At 33.2% G+C, this 18,852-nt stretch overlaps 1 protein-coding gene across 13 annotated transcripts in view; it reads left to right on the forward strand.

The window, feature by feature from the left end:
• The first annotated feature begins 6,767 nt into the window (after positions 1-6,767).
• The window catches only part of LOC136030245 (neuronal acetylcholine receptor subunit alpha-7-like), a 189,257-nt gene continuing 177,172 nt past the window's right edge, over positions 6,768-18,852 (forward strand). For 12 of the 13 annotated variants that reach the window (XM_065709076.1, XM_065709086.1, XM_065709079.1 and 9 more), the window contains exon 1: positions 6,768-6,880. The gene's annotated coding sequence lies outside the window, so the exon portion shown is untranslated. The remainder of the gene's footprint in view (positions 6,881-18,852) is intronic. The other variant, XM_065709074.1, reaches the window with a different exon arrangement.

Genomic DNA, 18,852 nt, shown 5'->3' on the forward strand with positions numbered 1-18,852 from the left:
TAGCGGTCGCAAATTCTGTCGGTCTGTTTTTCCCGGTTTTACTACTTTAGGTACTTCCAGGTAAGCTAGGACGATGAAATTTGGCAGGCGTATCAGAGACCGGACCAGATTAAATTAGAAATAATCGTTTTCGCGATTTAACCATCTGGGAGGGGGGAATGGGGGGTCGGTTAATTCGGAAAAAATTAAGTATTTTTAACTTACGAACGGGTGATTGGATCTTAATGAAATTTGATGTTTGGAAGGATATCATGTCTTAGAGCTCTTATTTTAAATTCCGACCAGATTTGGTGACATTTGGAGGAGTTGGGGGCGACCTAAAATCTTGGAAGACGCTTGGAATGGAGGGATCGGGATGAAACTTGGTGGGAAAAATAAGCAGAAGTCCTAGATACGTGATTGACATAGACGGAACGGATCTTCTCTGTTTTGGGAAGTGGGGGGGGGGGGTAATTCTGAAAATTAGAAAAAATGAGGTATTTTTGACTTACGAAGGAGTGATCGGATCTTAATGAAATTTGATGTTTGGAAGAACATCGTGTCTCAGAGCTGGATCCCGACTGGATCCGGGGTCATTGGGGGGGGTGAATTGAGGGGGAACCTAAAATCTTGGAAAACCCTTAGAGTTGAAGGATCGGGATGAAACCTGGTTGGAAAAATAAGCACAAGTCCTAGATACGTGATTGACATAACCGGAACGGCTCAGCTCTCTTTGGGGGAGTTGGGGGAAGAGGGTTTATTCTGAAAAATAAGAAAAAAATGAGGTGTTTCTAACTCACGAAGGAGTGATCGGATCTTAATGAAATTTAATTTTTGGAAGGATATCGTGTCTCAGAGCTTTTATTTTAAATCCCCGTGACATTGGGGGAGTTGGGGGGCATAAAATCTTGGAAAACGCTTAGAGTGGAGGGATCGGGATGAAACTTGGTGGTAAAAATAATCATAAGTCCTAGATACGTGATTGGAATAACCGGAACGGATCTGCTCTCTTTGGGGGAGTTGGGGGAGGAGGATTAATTCTGAAAAATTAAAAAATGAGGTATTTTTAACTTACGAACGAGCGATTGGACCTTAATGAAGTTTGATATTTAGAAGGATATCGTGTCTCAGAGCTCTCATTTTAAATCCCGCCCGGATCTGGTGAAGGGGAAGTTGGGGGAGGGCGGAACCTAAAATCTTAGAAAACACTTAGAGTGGAGGGATCGGGAAAACTTGGTGGAAAAAATAAGCACAAGTTCTAGATATGGGATTGACATAACCGGAACGGATCTGCTCTCTTTGGGGAGATGGGGGGGGGGTAATTTAAAAAAATTAGAAAAATGAGGTATTTTTGACTTACGAAAGAGTGATCGTATCTTAATGAAATTTCATATTTAGAAGGACCTCGAAACTTAGATCTCTTAATTTGAATCCCGACCGGATCCAGTGTCATTTGGGGGGGGGAGGGGTACCGGAAATATTGGAAAACGCTTAAAGCGGAGAGATCAGGATGAAGCTTGGTGGAAAGAATAAGCACAAGTCCATGATAGGTGACTGATATAACCGGACTGGATCCGCTTTGTTTGTTGGGGGGGGGAGTAATTCGGAAAAATTTGAAAAAATGAGGTATTTGTAACTTACGAACGGGTGATCAGATCTTAATGAAATTAGACATCTAGAAGGATCTTGTGCTTTAGAACTCTCATTCTAAATTTCGACCAGATCCGGTGACACTGAAGGGAGTTGGAGGGGGAAACCGGAATTCTTGGAAAACGTGAAAATCGAGGTATCATACGAATGGGTGATCGGATCTTAATGAAACCTGATATATAGAAGAATCTTATGTCTCGGATACTCCATTTTCAATTCGAATCGGATCCGGGGACTTAAAGGGTTGGAGGGAGGAAACTGAAATCTTGGAAACCGGAAATCTTGGAAAACGCTTAGAATGGAGAGATCGGGATGAAACTTGATGGGAAGAATAAGCACAAGTTATAGATACGAGACTGATACTTCCTCTTTGGGGGAGCTGGGAGGTGTTAATTTGGAAAAATTAGAAAAATTGAGCCATTTTTAACTTAAGAACGGGTGACTGGATCTTAATGAAATTTGATATTTACAAGGAACTCGTGTCTCAGAGCTCTTATTTCAAATCCCGACCAGATCTTTTGTCATTGGGGGGAGTTGGAGGGAGAAATTGGAAATCTTGGAAAACGCTTATAAATTTCGTAGATACGTGATTGACGTAACCGGACTGGATCCACTCTCTTTGGTGGAGTTAGGTGATGGGGTTCAGTGCTTTGGAGAGTTTGGTACTTCTGGACGTGGTAGGACGATGAAAATTGGTAGGCGTGTTAGGGAGCTGTACAAATTGACTTGATAAAGTCGTTTTCCCCGATTCGACCATCTGAGGGGGCTGAAGGGAGAGGAAAAATTAGAAAATTGAGGTATTTTTAACTTGCGAGTGGATGATCGGATCTTAATGAAATTTGATATTTAGAAGGACCTCGTGACTCGGAGCTCTTATTTTAAATCCAGACGGGCATTAAGCCTCTGATTTTTCTTTTAAATCAATCTATTGATTCTTAGAATTTTACTAGACCTCATACCATATGAGCTCTTGGCTCTTCCGACCTCATCACAACTGCCATATGAGCTCTTAGCTCTTGTTTAATTTAGTTGATACTGTGTATATATTTCTGATCATACTTGAAAAAAAACCTGAAAATAATGCTTTCTTAGGCAAGTGTAAATTACTTGTTTTTAATCATTTTCTCCAAAGACGGAACTACGTCATTTTCAGTCTATGATAAAATTTTATTTTACAATATGACAAAGGCAAGTTAGGTCTCGGTTGAGTGTGTACTATCTTACCTCCAATTTAAACCACCTTTATATTAATGTAGCGTTTGGGATTTCGGAAAATTCGTTTCTGTATAAGAAAAATCCATTGTCTCTTGTCGAACCATGCAATATAAAGTTTTTAACGCCAATCCTTTTCGTTTGGGAAACATGAATATTATAGAAAATATTTTCTTTCTTATAGGAGAGAAAATTAGAAAGCTGATGTTATATACCAAGAGACAATATAATATTCACCAAAAGAGCTCTTGTGAATAAATAAAAAGACCTTTGAGTAATACAGCCTATTGACAAAAAATTATATCAAATTTCAAGAGCATAATTTTTGATGAAATTATTTATCGCTTGGTTTTTAGTACTCTGAAATAGTAGTTTTCTACATTTGAATTACATTTATGGCTGTGGCCAAATCCATCACTTGAATCCATCACCAAATACTTAAGGCATAACACTTAAGGCATAATGCAAATTTTAAGAGTGAAAATCCCTGCCTATCGGATGTCTGAAAATTCTTTCCCAAACCGTTCAAATATACTTTATTCTTAAAAAGATTTTATTGAAAGAGAAATTGTAAGAGAACTTAGAGATACTGTACTTAATTTTCAAAGTCTCTTGTATAAGAAATACTTAATTTCATAGAAGTCCCTTGTGTTAGTCTACTTACCCGGTAAGCTTAAGGCAGGGCGCACTCTCAAGGAATCTTCCTATACCTCCCCTGTTAAACATTTGGAGTTTGCCTGACGTTCCTGAACTAGTGATTTCGGCGGTTTTTATGTCAATAGAAATAAAAAAAAATCTGATGAATATTTTGATCTAATCAAATCTTAAGGCCGACAATTATTTTTTTTATAATTCCAAAATAATTATAAAACCTGTTTCGGGTTTGCATTCTAGATTGCTATACTTGACACTGTTGTTGTGGGGTATCAAAAAATAGAGCAAAAAATTTTCTATTCAACATTCAGAAACTTATTTCTGTAATATATACTTCCTGGCTGCAGTCCCTTCAAGTACTTTACATATTTATGTTACAAAGTCAAAATTCCCCTCAAAAGACTAGATCCAGCTGTAATCGGAGCGTGTGAGAATGCATAAATTACACCAAGGGACTAAACACTCGGATCGTTCAGGAGCGATTGAGTCAAGTATTAGTTAGTTGTAAACTGTTTAAACAGAGTCTAGAAAATAAGTAGCGTGCAGACATCAAACTGCCGGTTAATAAATACATTTAAAAAAATTATATTGTATAGATAATTACAATAAGAATTGCTAAAGATAACCTGCACCTAATCGTATTTTGAGTGAGATACCCCTTAAGGTCAACCTTCTTATGTTTGTTTAGTTGAAGCGACGAAGAAAACTGATACCTTTGTATTTGACCGAGGTGCCGCCTAAGAAAAAGAATTGACTAGGGAGTTAAATTTTTGGACGGTTGCTAGGTCTTAAGCCAATACGAGAACACAAATTAATTGCCGAGTTTCAGGTGTCACATAAACCAATCTTAAAATTTTGTTTTCATTGAATTCCATTAGTTCAACTAAAAGTAACTGAAGTTCCGTCAACGAAGATATGAAACCATTTTCAAGGAAAAAAATTTATACATTAACGAATACACTGTTGTTCATTTAAAGATTTAAAATATATTTCGAATCAGCATAAGAAGCCAATTCTTTTGACGTATCTATTGTTATCAAAATTCTGTTTTTTAGAGTTTCAGTTACCATTGGACCGAGTCACTCTTTAGTTACACTACGTTAACACGAACTGTTCGACAAATTGCTTAGTGTGATGATACGTCTTAGAAATAGAGAGACTGTAGATGTTTCAACAGAAGAACCTTTAGAAAGGTTCTTTTGTGCCTTTAGAAAGTTTTTTTTGTGCCTTTAGAAAGTTTTTTGTGCCTTTAGAAAGGGGAATAGATGCATTAACCAAATTTTCATTCTTAGATTAATAATTGCCAAGTGCCAGTGTTATCAGACACCTTTAGTCCTTAGTTTTAAAGATCATAAGCAAGTGTTTTATTCAGCCGATAAAAGAACTTAAGCGAAGATCTTATCCTTGTATGGTATACCAGGTAAATATGTTAAAGTGATTAATGCGATATCAAAAAATAACATTGCTGCATTTAAGGAAGGAGAGAGGGTAGTAGCTGACTTCGTGTTGAATCAGGAGTTAAGCAGGGATGAATACTATTCCCATTTCTATAGATCATCTTGATGGACTTTATCCTAGGGAACACGGCATAGACTCTAAAAGACTATGGAATAAAATGAGAAACTAACTCGCCTATACGCTAACGATATGAGTATCCTAGATCAAAAAGTTAGCAAAATGAATGATTTTTTGGAAGCGTTGAGCGCAGAGGGCACACTTAGACTGGAAATAAGTGAAGATGAATGTTAGGCAAGGAGAAGATGGATCAAGTCGATAGCCTCTCTTCGTAGGTTTTGTTATCGTAATGTCGATGCAGTCAAGATGTTAAAAGTAAAATAGCCGAGGCCCAGGTTGATTTTTTGCAGTTGAAAAAAGTTTGGTAGAATAGGAATACAGGTCTGCGAACTCAGAATAGAATATTGGAAGCTACAGTGATGACTGTTGTTATGCATCTCAATGAAACCTGGGTATTCCTAAGGATGGAGAGCAATTTGTTAGATGTTTTCTAGAGCAATTATCTACAGATTGTTTTGCTACCCGAGTAACTGACCGTATTTGAATCACTAAACTGTACAAAAAATGTGGTTCTATCCCACTTTCGAGAGAAACTATGAAGAAGGTTTGAGATGGCTAGGACACATTCCATGGATGAAGAATGACAGATTGCCAAAGATTGTCCCTATTGACCAGCCATCTAGAAACAAACGAAAAGCAGACCTTCCCTGGTTAGTAGTAGTAGTCGATTGGAAGAAACATTAAATAATGGTAAATGGTTATAAGCTTACCTAAGCTACGGATGTCAGGTGATTGATTATCTGCAAACAATAATTTTGACAGGACCTGTGCCTGTCATCATCAGGTTCAAACTCAAATTTCTGAATATATTAGAATATGTTAGAAATGTTTTATCCCCTTTTCTGGTAAAGCGAACTTATCAACTGTGTTTTTTTTCCTTTGTATCATGGTTCCCTCGACCAATTAGCCTGCGGATATAAGTTTCTAGGATACCATTTTTCGGATAACCAACAATGCAGACAAAAATGTTGTGATACTCTCATCCCTTTTCCTTGCCCTTCCCAAACATTCCTTGACAGTATCAAGCCAATCCCCTCAGTTGTTCCTAAGATATTACAAGTCTACTTTTTTGATAGTCGAGGTCTATATACTGTCTTCCAATTTATCTTCACAACTTCACCTGGTGACGCAAAACACAAGCTCCCCTAGAGTTAATAATGCAAAAACGTTTATCTGGATTGGAAAAAAAATTGTTGGATTGCTGATTTTTTTTTTTTCATTTCGGTTTCATTTATGCATCAATCGTTATTTTATGAATATTGTTCTGCTCATCTAAAGGCTTATAGTACTTGTTGCCAACATTTGCCTTCCCTAATTTCTAAAACCTGCTAGTTTTCCCCCTTTATTTCATGGAAGTATCGTAAAAGAAAAAAACAAGTTACTTCTTGCATTCAGTAATATAATGCAAGCATTGAAGTTATGAAAGAAGATCTTCCATGTAACCCTTCCACAGAATATGCTTGATCAATTCAATTTCCGGATTTCCAAAACATCCCAATTTCCAAAAGACCTCAAATGAGCTTTTATATATCAACATTTTGCCTGTAGTGATAAGTTACTGAATGCTTAATGGCTTATATTTTGTTGACACTTCCCTAATTTCAAAAGCATGCCATCCTCACACAGTTGTAAAAATATTTGAAAAATATTGCTGTTCCCTTTGGAGAACTATTATGCGCAACGCATTCCGTATTGATCTGCAATCATAGTCTTACTTTTGTGTAGCCTTACTAGAAGTGAACAAGCTCGACTAGTGTTTGAAGTGGCTTCTAGGGAAGATCTTTATAGGAAGGATAAAATACATAATTAGGTATGTAGTCTGCTTTTAAAATCTGCAGCCTTAAGCACCGCGTCTTCGCATTCTTTTACTAAAGATGAAAATGTTAAATAAAACTGGAACATGGCTCTGAAGTTGGTATTTTTTCACATTTTACTCAGGTAATATGAAAGTTGCACATGACAATTAGGGTAAGTGTTAATGAGCTTACTTTTCCTTGTTTACTTGAATAAATGAAAGAAGTTTTATTTTGATGAAGAGGATACTCAGAAAAATTTGAACGGGAGGAGGGTTGCATATATTTTTCTGGCGATGTAGAAGATTGTAATAATGTCATTTCACCAGATAGCCCTATAATTTTTTAAATTTCTTGAAATGGCCTGTTTTATATCAATTATCATTATTCTTCTTCTGAGGAACAGGTGAGGTAAGTGTCATGCCCTCCACTGAGTATACTCATGGATCCTAAGCACTACTCATGTTCGCTTAATAAAAGTGCCTCTTCAGTTTTTTAAACAGAAGATATTGCTGTATTAGGGTATCTAAACGACGGCTCAGATACAAATTTTCATTTTAGTCACCCGATTGATTCATGAAGCTGCAGGTATAAGGGGTTACGTCTAGTCAACTAAACGAGAATTCTGCACAAGGAAAATTTGTTTTGTCCACAATCACATTGGAAGCTACTAAAGCTATCCTACAAAAGAAAAATCTGCATATATTGAGAATCAAACATGATATTAAACAACATATTGATATAATCCAAAAACACCCTGCTTAGTTTACTCGATGGACTTTAAACATCAAGTTTCAACGAAAATTGTCACGTAGCATAACAGGCAATTATGAAAATGCATATTCGAATGTCCAACAGGTGTAGTGGCTGAAAGTCTAAGTATGGATTTAGATTAGCGGCTATTTAGAAGGAACTATGTTTGGAAAACAATTCTCACTTCATAATATGCAGAATAAGGTAATTGTTAAATATCCTTAAAACACTCAATAAGTTTGCTTTGTGTGATCTGAGAAAAACCAGTTTGTCTTTTACATTTGGTTATAATTAGCTTAGTCACAGTGAGAAAAACTAGGATGCAGGTAAATTTTAAATGAGTATTTAATGTATAGCGGTGGTTAGATTAAGTATTTAACATACTGTTTTCTGGGAGCTCTGCTTTCCATAATTTTCTTCTGAAATCTTGAAAATCATAAATCTCCGAAATTCTGATAAAGATAAAACTCCAGTTTCTCGCCAAAGAGGAGTATCAAATACCATGCGACTGTAGCAAATTCTATGTAGGGAGAACTCACCAGAATTTTGAGAAACGCCTACAAAGCATAAAGATGATATCACCAAAGCCCTAAATTATAATATTGCTTCTGTTTCTTTTGATTCTGCTTTAACCAGCCATGTTTTTCAGAATCCTAGCCACAAAATATTTTTTGAAGAATTCGCCCTTATTAGCAATGACCTAGGCACAAAGCAAGTGGTTCGAGAAGCAATTGAAATCAGACTTAAGATTAATGACCATATTGCCTTTAATAGGGACTTGGGAGAATATTCAGTAGCTGCTCAATGCACAAATTTAATTAAAAATGACCTTAAGATATATTATAAGAAACCAATAGATATTAACACAGAACCTGTCACAAACAGACCTATAAGATCAGCTGCCAAAAAATAAAGTTGGCATTAAAAACGTGTTTTTAAATCATTCTCTTTCATTTCAATAAATCGCCTCGTTTCATCACAATTTACTTATCAGTCCTGGTTGAACTTCGCTGAGGTAAGGATACTGGGACTGTTTTGGAAAATTTTTCATTTTAATTTTATTTATTTTATCCTTTTGTAAGTTTTTTCTTCTTATATATTTTTGCATTGCTGAGGACGGCCCTTGGACTTAGGGACGAAATATTAAATCAAATTTGTTTCCCACTGTCTTTAGACATTCCCTACTATTCTTTTTGCTTTTGGTGTTTGTAGTAAAGCTTCTGACATTCTAAATTTATTTATAGAAAAAACAAACATTCAAATAATTTACTGTCTTCACATCTGACATCTATCAAACAGTTCGTGGTAAGGAACTGCACTAAGGAGCGACCCGGCTCAATAGTAAACGAAACTCTAAAAAACGAAATTGTGATGCTAAAAGATACATCAAAATAATTGGATTTTAATGCTGATTTTAAATATATAAGTTTCATCAAATTTAGTCTTTGTCATCAAAAGTTACAAGCCTGAGAAAATTTGCTTTATTTCGGAAAATAGGGCGAAACACCCCCTAAAAGTCACAGAATCTTAACGAAAATCACACCATCGAATTCAGCGTATCAGAGAACCCTATAGCAAAAATTTCATGCTCCTATCTACAAAAATGTGGAATTTCATTTTTTTGCCAGAAGACAGATCACGGGTGCGTGTTTATTTGTTTGTTTGTTTTTTTCCCCATGGGTTATCGTATCGACCAAATGGTCCTAGAATGTCGAAAGATGGCTCATTCTAACGGAATTGAAAAGTTCTAGTGCCCTTTTTAAGTGACCAAAAAATCGGATGGCACCTAGCCCCCTCCCACGCTCATTTTTTCCCAAAGTCAACGAATTTAAAATTTTGAGATAGCCATTTTGTTTCGCATAGTCGAAAACCATAATAACTATGTCTTTGGGGATTACTTACTCCCCCACAGTCCTTGAGGGAGGGGCTGCAAGTAACAAACTTCGACCAGTGTTCACATATAATAATGGTTATTGGGAAGCGTATAGACGTTTTCGGGGGATTTTTTTTTTGGGGGGGAGGAGTTTAGGGGAGGGGCTATGTGGGAGGATTTTCCTTGGAGAAATATGTCATGGGGGAGCAAAAATTCAATGAAAAGGGCGCAGGATTTTCTAAAATTACTATAAAAAAAACAATGAAAAAATAAACATGGAAAAGTTTTTTCAATTGAAAGTAAGGAGTAGCATTGAAACTTAAAACGAACAGAGATTATTACGCATATGAGGGGTTCTAAAAATACTTTAACATAAAGAGCGAGGTATTTAGGAGGCATGGGTCGTCCCATCCGCAATCCCTCGCTCTTTACGCTAAAGTTTGACTCTTTGCCACAATTCTGCTTTTTAAAACAATTAAAAGCATTAGCGTAAAGAGCGAGGGATTGCGCAGGGGACAACCCATTTCATATACGGAGTAATTTCTGTTCGTTTTAAGTTTTAATGTCGCTCCTTACTTTCAGTTAAAAAAACTAGTTTTTTTATGTAATCTAATAATAAGTAACTACCTATGCAATCAATTTATTACGAAATCCTCTACGACGCTTGAAATACGACGCTTGATATATATATATATATATATATATATATATATATATATATATATATATATATATATATATATATATATATATATAAATATATATATACTAGCTGTTGGGGTGGCGCTTCGCGCCACCCCAACACCTAGTTGGTGGGGGCGCTTCGCACCCCCCCCCCCCCAAGCCCCCCCGCGCGCGTAAGTCGTTACGCGCCATATTAGTTACGCGCCATTGTAGTTGTGTCCCAATGTCCCACCTGTGAATATAGATATATATATATATATATATATATATATATATATATATATATATATATATATATATATATATATATATATATATATATATATATATATGTTTTTAACTACGTAAAACTTGCGAATATACAACATTCTTTGCTGTCCCATTGTCTGTGCATATAAATAGATTGTCAGGTTTACCGACTCTTGAACATGCAACATATAATGGTCCATGGGAAAACAATCCGTATTCAGATCTATACCTCATGATTCTAATGATTGCCCTTGAGCTTTGTTGATGGTGATTGCTAATCGACCATTCCCTGAGTCGCCATCGTCATTTATATATCCCCCTGTGCACCCCGGCGTCCCCTTTGTAGTTATGTCCCTGTTTCCCGGTCGTCATTTATATTCCCTGTGTCCCGGTCGTCATTTGTGTCCCGGTGTTCCAGTCTGTGATTTCTCTTTGAGTGTCCCGGGCGTCATTTATATTCCTTGTGTCCCGGTGTCCCGGTCGTCATTTATATCCCCCTGTGCCCCCCGGCGTCCCCATTGTAGTTGTGTCCCTGTGTCCCGGTCGCCATTTATATTCCCTGTGTCCCGGTCGTCATTTGTATCCCGGTGTCCCGGTCTGTATATACATTCGTTTTTTAGTTTTGTTTTTCTCCTTTATTTTTTTCCTTTTTTCTTTTTTTTCTTTTTTAGTTTATTTAGATTTTTAGATTTTTTAGTTTTTTTATTAGTTTTTAGTTTTTTTGTAGTTTTTACCATTTTTTTAGTTTTTTTAGTTTTTTTTTTTTTTTACTTATGTCCTGGTCGTCATTTATACTCCCTGTGTCCCGGTCGTCATTTGTGTCTCGGTGCTTTGTTGATTGCTAATTTATATTATATTTCTATTTATATTTTTTATATTTATTAATATTTTTTTAGTTTTCTTTTTCTCTTATTTTTCAGTTTTTTCCTTTTTTTTAGTTTTTTCTTTTTTAGTTTTTAGTTTTTTTTTTTTTACCTTTTTATAGTTTTTTTAGTTTTTTTTTAGTTTTTTAGCTTTTTTAGTTTTTTTATTAGTTTTTAGCTTTTTTTAGTTTTTGCCTTTTTTTAGTTTTTTCAGTTTTTTTAGTTTTTAGTTTTTTACCTTTTTTTAGTTTTTTTTAGTTTTTTAGCTTTTTTAGTTTTTTTTCTTTTTAGTTTTTTTTTGTAGTTTTTACCTTTTTTAGTTTTTTTTCTTCTTTTGTATTAGTGTGAAATAATTCAGACGTCATATGCGGACAAACACGACGTCACTCGACAGACAGACAGACAGACATAACCCACAAACAACTTATTTTTATATATATTTATTCATATTTTATTAGTTTTCTTTTTCTCTTTTATTTTTCAGTTTTTTCCTTTTTTTAGTTTTTTTCTTTTTTAGTTTTTAGTTTTTTTTAGTTTTTTACCTTTTTTAAGTTTTTTTTTAGTTTTTTTAGTTTTTTAGCTTTTTTAGTTTTTTTATTAGTTTTTATTTTTTTTGTAGTTTTTGCCTTTTTTTATTTTTTTAGGTTTTTTTTTGTTTTTAGATTTTTACCTTTTTTCAGTTTTTTTTAGTTTTTTAGCTTTTTTAGTTTTTTTTTCTTTTTAGTTTTTTTGTAGTTTTTACCTTTTTTAGTTTTTTTCTTCTTTTGTATTAGTGTGAAATAATTCAGACGTCATATGCGGACAAACATGACATCACCTGATCCACAGATCCACACACAGACAACTTATTTATATATATATATAGATATATATATATATATATACTAGCTGTTGGGGTGGCGCTTCGCGCCACCCCAACACCTAGTTGGTGGGGGCGCTTCGCGCCCCCCCCAAGCCCCCCCGCGCGCGTAAGTCGTTACGCGCCATAATAGTTACGCGCCATTGTAGTTGTGTCCCTATGTCCCACCTGTGAATATAGAAATATATATATATATATATGGTTTTAACTACGTAAAACTTGCGAATATACAACATTCTTTGCTGTCCCATTGTCTTTGCATATAAATAGATTGTCAGGTTATCCCCCTGTTTCCCCCGGTGTCCCCGTTGTAGTTGTGTCCCTGTGTCCCGGTCGTCATTTATATTCCCTGTGTCCCGGGTCCCGGTCATCATTTGTATCCCGGTGTCCCGGTCTGTATATACATTCGTTTTTTAGTTTTGTTTTTCTCCTTTATTTTTTTCCTTTTTTTTTCTTTTTTAGCTTATTTAGATTTTTAGATTTTTTAGTTTTTTTTATTAGTTTTTAGTTTTTATTTCTTTTTAGTTTTTTTGTCCCGGTCGTCATTTATATCCCCCTGTTTCCCCCGGTGTCCCCGTTGTAGTTGTGTCCCTGTGTCCCGGTCGTTATTTATTTTTTAGTTTTTTACCTTTTTTTAGTTTTTTTAGTTTTTTAGCTTTTTTATTTTTTTTATTAGTTTTTAGTTTTTTTGTAGTTTTTGCCTTTTTTTTAGTTTTTTTAGTTTTTTAGCTTTTTTATTAGTTTTTAGTTTTTTTTGTAGTTTTTGCCTTTTTTTAGTTTTTTTAGTTTTTTAGCTTTTTTATTTTTTTTATTAGTTTTTAGTTTTTTTTGTAGTTTTTGCCTTTTTTTAGTTTTTTCAGTTTTGACGTCACCTGATCCAGTTTTTTCAGGTGACGTCACCTGATCCACGATCCACAGATCCACAGACAACTTATTTTTATATATATAGATAGTTTTTTTTTTTACTTATGTCCTGGTCGTCATTTATACTCCCTGTGTCCCGGTGCTTTGTTGATTGCTAATCGAACATTCCTTTTGTCCTGGTCGCTTTCTTTTTGAGTGTCGTCATTTATTAGTTTTTTCCTTTTTTTTTTTAGTTTTTTATTGGTTTTTACCTTTATTTTAGCTTATTTTTCAGTTTTTTCCTTTTTTTTAGTTTTTTTTTATTTTTTATTTTTTTTAGTTTTTTACCTTTTTTTAGTTTTTTTAGTTTTTTTAGTTTTTTAGCTTTTTTACTTTTTTTATTAGTTTTTAGTTTTTTTTTGTAGTTTTTGCCTTTTTTTAGTTTTTTCAGTTTTTTTTTTAGTTTTTTATTGGTTTTTACCTTTATAGTTTTTTTAGTTTTTTAGCTTTTTTATTTTTTTTATTAGTTTTTAGTTTTTTTGTAGTTTTTGCCTTTTTTTAGTTTTTTCAGTTTTGACGTCACCTAATCCAGTTTTTTCAGGTGACGTCACCTGACACATCCATCCACACATCCACAGACAGACAACTTATTTTTATATATATAGATATATATATATATATATATATATATATATATATATATATATATATATATATATATATATATATATATATATATATATATATATATATATATATATATATATATATATATATATATATATATATATATATATATATATATATATATATATATATATATATATATATATATATATATATCTATATATATAAAAATAAGTTGTCTGTCTGTGGATGGATGGATGGATCAGGTGACGTCACCTGAAAAAACTGGATCAGGTGACGTCAAAACTGAAAAAACTAAAAAAAGGCAAAAACTACAAAAAAAACTAAAAACTAATAAAAAAAATAAAAAAGCTAAAAAACTAAAAAAACTAAAAAAAGGCAAAAACTACAAAAAAAACTAAAAACTAATAAAAAAGCTAAAAAACTAAAAAACTAAAAAAAAGGCAAAAACTACAAAAAAAAATAAAAACTAATAAAAAAAATAAAAAAGCTAAAAAACTAAAAAAACTAAAAAAACTAAAAAAAGGTAAAAAACTAAAAAAACTAAAAACTAAAAAAAACTAAAAAAAAAGGAAAAAACTGAAAAATAAGCTAAAATAAAGGTAAAAACCAATAAAAAACTAAAAAAAAAACTGAAAAAACTAAAAAAAGGCAAAAACTACAAAAAAAAACTAAAAACTAATAAAAAAAGTAAAAAAGCTAAAAAACTAAAAAAACTAAAAAAAGGAAAAAAACTAAAAAAAATAAAAAATAAAAAAAAAATAAAAAAAAGGAAACAACTGAAAAATAAGCTAAAATAAAGGTAAAAACCAATAAAAAACTAAAAAGAAAAAAAGGAAAAAACTAAAAAAAATTGTCATCTAAAAAACTAAAAAAAACTAAAAAAGGGAAAAACTAAAAGAACTAAAAAAGAAAAAAATAAATGACGACACTCAAAGAGAAAGCGACCAGGACAAAAGGAATGTTCGATTAGCAATCAACAAAGCACCGGGACACAGGGAGTATAAATGACGACCAGGACATAAGTAAAAAAAAAACTATCTATATATATAAAAATAAGTTGTCTGTGGATCTGTGGATCGTGGATCAGGTGACGTCACCTGAAAAAACTGGATCAGGTGACGTCAAAACTGAAAAAACTAAAAAAAGGCAAAAACTACAAAAAAAACTAAAAACTAATAAAAAAAATAAAAAAGCTAAAAAACTAAAAAAACTAAAAAAAGGCAAAAACTACAAAAAAAACTAAAAACTAATAAAAAAGCTAAAAAACTAAAAAAACTAAAAAAAAGGCAAAAACTACAAAAAAAACTAAAAACTAATAAAAAAAATAAAAAAGCTAAAAAACTAAAAAAACTAAAAAAACTAAAAAAAGGTAAAAAACTAAAAAAACTAAAAAAAAATAAAAAAAGGAAAAAACTGAAAAATAAGCTAAAATAAAGGTAAAAACCAATAAAAAACTAAAAAAAAACTGAAAAAACTTAAAAAAGGCAAAAACTACAAAAAAACTAAAAACTAATAAAAAAAGTAAAAAAGCTAAAAAACTAAAAAAACTAAAAAAACTAAAAAAACTAAAAAAATGTAAAAAACTAAAAAAAAATAAAAAATAAAAAAAAACGAAAAAAAAAGGAAAAAACTGAAAAATAAGCTAACATAAAGGTAAAAACCAATAAAAAACTAAAAAGAAAAAAAGGAAAAAACTAAAAAAAATTTTCATCTAAAAAACTAAAAAAAACTAAAAAAGGTAAAAACTAAAAGAACTAAAAAAGAAAAAAATAAATGACGACACTCAAAGAGAAAGTGACCAGGACAAAAGGAATGTTCGATTAGCAATCAACAAAGCACCGGGACACAGGGAGTATAAATGACGACCAGGACATAAGTAAAAAAAAAAATTAACAAAACTAAAAAGAAGGTAAAAACTACAAAAAAACTAAAAAGAAAAAAAACTAAAAACTAATAAAAAAACTAAAAAATCTAAAAATCTAAATAAACTAAAAAAGAAAAAAAAGGAAAAAAATAAAGGAGAAAAACAAAACTAAAAAACGAATGTATATACAGACCGGTACACCGGGATACAAATGACGACCGGGACACAGGGAATATAAATGACGACCGGGACACAGGGACACAACTACAACGGGGACACCGGGGGAAACAGGGGGATATAAATGACGACCGGGACAAAAAAAACTAAAAAGAAAAAAAAACTAAAAACTAATAAAAAACTAAAAAATCCAAAAATCTAAATAAGCTAAAAAATAAAAAAAAAGGAAAAAAATAAAGGAGAAAAACAAAACTAAAAAACGAATGTATATACAGACCGGGACACCGGGATACAAATGACGACCGGGACACAGGGAATATAAATGACGACCGGGACACAGGGACACAACTACAACGGGGACACCGGGGGAAACAGGGGGATGTAAATGACGACCGGGACACCGGGACAGGGAATGGTCGATTAGCAATCACCATCATATATATATATATCTATCTATATTCACAGGTGGGACATAGGGACACAACTACAATGGCGCGTAACTATTATGGCGCGTAACGACTTACGCGCGCGGGGGGGCTTGGGGGGGGCGCGAAGCGCCCCCACCAACTAGGTGTTGGGGTGGCGCGAAGCGCCACCCCAACAGCTAGTATATATATATATATATATACTAGCTGTTGGGGTGGCGCTTCGCGCCACCCCAACACCTAGTTGGTGGGGCGCTTCGCGCCCCCCCAAGCCCCCCCCCCCCCCCGCGCGTAAGTCGTTACGCGCCATATTAGTTACGCGCCATTGTAGTTGTGTCCCTGTGTCCCACCTGTGAATAGAGATAGGTATAAATATATGTTTTTGACTACGTAAAACATGCGAATATACAACATTCTTCGCTGTCCCATTGTCTGTGCATATAAATAGATTGTCAGGTTTACTGACTCTTGAACATGCAACATATAATTGTCCATGGGAAAAACAATCCGTATTCAGATCTATACCTCATTATTCTTATGATGTGTCCCTGTCGTCATTTATATTCTCTGTGTCCCGGTCGTCATTTGTGTCCCGGTGTCCCAGTTTGTAATTTCTCTTTGAGTGTCCTGGTCGTCATTTATATTCCCTGTGTCCCGGTGTTCCGGTCGTCATTTGTGTCCCGGTCTGTAATTTCTATTCGAACAATCCCTGTGTCCCGGTCGTCATTTATATATCCCACCTGTGCCCTCGGCGTCCCCATTGTAGTTGTGTCCCTGTGTCCCGGTCGTCATTTATATTCCCTGTGTCCCGGTCGTAATTTGTGTCCGGGTGTCCCAGTCTGTAATTCCTCTTTGAGGTTCCTGGTCGTCACTTATATTCCCTCTGTCTCAGTCGTCATTTGTGTCGCGGTCTGTAATTTCTCTTTGAGTGTTTTTTCTTTCTAGTTTTTTTTTTTAGTTTTTTACCTTTTTTCTTTTTTCAGTTTTCTTTTTCTTCTTTATTTTTCAGCGTCACTATGAAGTACATATCGCCGAACCTTTGTTTTTTAACTTAAGTCTGGTAGGCATTGATGACCTTATCCAAGTCAAAATCCCAAACCCAATCATCATCGCTATCATTTTCAGTTTTGATATGTTTTGACTCTCGCTGTCCAGGTGGATTTTCATCTAACTGGGCGGTTTTGCGTTCTTTAGCCGCAAGCCTGTTTTCTTGCTGTTATTGTGATTCCTCGGCACGCTTTCTTTTCTTACTTTCTCTATCAGCCGCAAGCCTGTTTTCTTGCTGTTCTTGTGATTTCTCGGAACGCTTTCATTTCCTACTTTGTCTATCAGCAGCAAGACTCATTGAGCAGCTTCCTCGGCTGTTGCCATTGTAGGTTCTTCAGTCATTTTACAATTAAACATTTTTCCGTGAACGCATGTCTTAAATATCTTTAATGACGTCACCGTCAAAGCAAAAATGACGACAACTAACTTCATGACGTTAGTCGACACAGAAACATGACGTCACCTGACAGACAGACACACAGACAGACAACTTATTTTTATATATATACTAGCTGTTGGGGTGGCATCATATTTTCAGTTTTTTCCTTTTTTTTAGTTTTTTTCTTTTTTAGTTTTTAGTTTTTTTTGTTTTTTACCTTTTTTTAGTTTTTTAGTTTTTTAGTTTTTTAGCTTTTTTAGTTTTTTTATTAGTTTTTAGTTTTTTTTTTTAGTTTTTGCCTTTTTTTAGTTTTTTCAGTTTTTTTAGTTTTTAGTTTTTTACCTTTTTTTAGTTTTTTTTTAGTTTTTTAGCTTTTTTAGTTTTTTTTCTTTTTAGTTTTTTTTTGTAGTTTTTACCTTTTTTAGTTTTTTTTCTTCTTTTGTATTAGTGTGAAATAATTCAGACGTCATATGCGGACAAACACGACGTCACTCGACAGACAGACAGACAGACATAACCCACAAACAACTTATTTTTATATATATTTATTCATATTTTTTTAGTTTTCTTTTTCTCTTTTATTTTTCAGTTTTTTCCTTTTTTTTAGTTTTTTTCTTTTTTAGTTTTTAGTTTTTTTTAGTTTTTTACCTTTTTTTAGTTTTTTTAGTTTTTTTAGTTTTTTAGCTTTTTTAGTTTTTTTATCAGTTTTTATTTTTTTTGTAGTTTTGCCTTTTTTTATTTTTTTCAGTTTTTTTTAGTTATTAGATTTTTACCTTTTTTTAGTTTTTTTTAGTTTTTTAGCTTTTTTAGTTTTTTTTTCTTTTTAGTTTTTTTGTAGTTTTTACCTTTTTTAGTTTTTTTCTTCTTTTGTATTAGTGTGAAATAATTCAGACGTCATATGCGGACAAACATGACGTCACCTGATCCACAGATCCACACACAGACAACTTATTTTTATATATATATATATATATATATATATATATATATATATATATATATATATATATATATATATATATATATATATATAATATATACATATATATATATATATATAAATCTATATATATAAAAATAAGTTGTCTGTCTGTCTGTGGATCAGGTGACGTCATGTTTCTGTGTCGGCTGACGTCATGAAATTAGTTGTCGTCATTTTTGCTTTGACGGTGACGTCATTAACGGTATTTGAGACATTTGTTCACGGAAAAATGTTTAATTTTAAAATGACTGAAGAACCTACAATGGCAACAGCCGAGGAAGCTGCTCAAAGAGTTTATGCCAAAAAACTTACTGCTGATAGAGAAAGTAAGAAAAGAAAG

This window comes from Artemia franciscana, chromosome 8 (assembly GCF_032884065.1).
Source record: "Artemia franciscana chromosome 8, ASM3288406v1, whole genome shotgun sequence".
NCBI lineage: Eukaryota > Metazoa > Arthropoda > Branchiopoda > Anostraca > Artemiidae > Artemia > Artemia franciscana.